We start from the raw sequence: 1501 nt of genomic DNA, 5'->3' as shown, positions 1-1501 counted from the left end.
ATTTATGGAAGCTTTCACCCATGCATAGAGCCATACACAACATTGTAGAGACAGTTAGAAATGACAAAACCCTGTGGATATGTCGAGAATTAAAGCTAGATGCGCAAGAACGCCGCTCTCACACGTACTACTTCATATCACACGGTGCGGCTCTATAATAAATGTATATCGGCTACTTGGTCATGAGAAGCATGCCAGCTGTATAGATGGCATAATTAAATTGACAAGTCAGTACATCATATTTCTTTACATGGAGGGGCCAACAGAAGTTTAGTCAGAATGAATCTGCTTTCGTCAATCAAAAACATTTTAATTCTATAGCCTAAATGAACAATTCGTTTTCATTCCCTAACCCACACTGTACAAAGGAAATGCACTACAATGGCGCACACTCCATTGAGCATAAAGTTGTGCCTATGTGTCCATGCTTAAAGGGTGATGACGTTGTCTGGAAAAAAAAGTCTACCTGATTGTTAGGGCATTGTTAGGACTTTGGACTTGCTATGTTATATTTTGGCCACCAGATGTCCTTACTGTTCCCCCCCATGTTGTTTTCCTGCTGTCAGTTAATTGTGTTATTGCTGCCACCTGTGTCTCATTTCAGTGTGTATTTAAGTTTCCCTGTTCCTTAGTTTCCTTGTTTAATGTCATGCGTGCCTGATGCGTGCCTGATGCGTGCCTGATGCGTGCCTGATGCGTGCCTGATGCGTGCCTGATGCGTGCCTGATGCGTGCCTGATGCGTGCCTGATGCGTGCCTGATGCGTGCCTGATGCGTGCCTGATGCGTGCCTGATGCGTGCCTGATGCGTGCCTGATGCGTGCCTGATGCGGTAAATTTTGAGAGACCTTTTTTCTTCTGAGATACTTTTTATGTAGGAGTATTATTATGCAGAGATATTTTCCATTGCCTTTTTTTCATCAGATTTTTTCTTTATATTTTCCCAACTGAACTTTGTGGAAAACCTTTGTTTCATTTATTTATTTATTTATTTATTTATTTTTTGCCTTTTTCTAGGTCTGCATTTTTGGACTTTTGGACTTCATTAAAAACTTTGAACTTGCACTCAAATTGGGTGTGTCTTTGCTTTGACTCTCACGCCGCAGAGCCGAGTTTGTGTCCCGGCCCTGACAGGCATGTCCTGCACTGCTCGATATGGTAGAGAAGAATGGGTACCCCCTCCTCATCTTTCCTAACCAACAACCCAATTAACTAGTTCACATCTCTACCCAGTAGATGAGTGTAACCTTCACACTGTGAGATTGCATGCCTCATTTGTGAATAACTGAGACCAGTGCAAAGGTATATTTTTAACAAGCTCTTTTAATGTTATTATTTTGGACATGATTATTACTTTTAGCTTTTGTCAAGTTTTCAAAAGCTGAACTGTATCCTTTTATCTTGATCTCTGACACAACGTCCACTTGGCATTCCCCTAAAATGTTTTTTGCTTTTCTCGCTGCCATTGCCAACACTACCTTACTCCTCAATGAATGGGACACC

Source organism: Ictalurus furcatus, chromosome 8 (genome assembly GCF_023375685.1).
Source record: "Ictalurus furcatus strain D&B chromosome 8, Billie_1.0, whole genome shotgun sequence".
NCBI classification, from domain to species: Eukaryota; Metazoa; Chordata; class Actinopteri; order Siluriformes; family Ictaluridae; genus Ictalurus; species Ictalurus furcatus.
Note: the sequence above shows the minus strand (reverse complement) of the source record.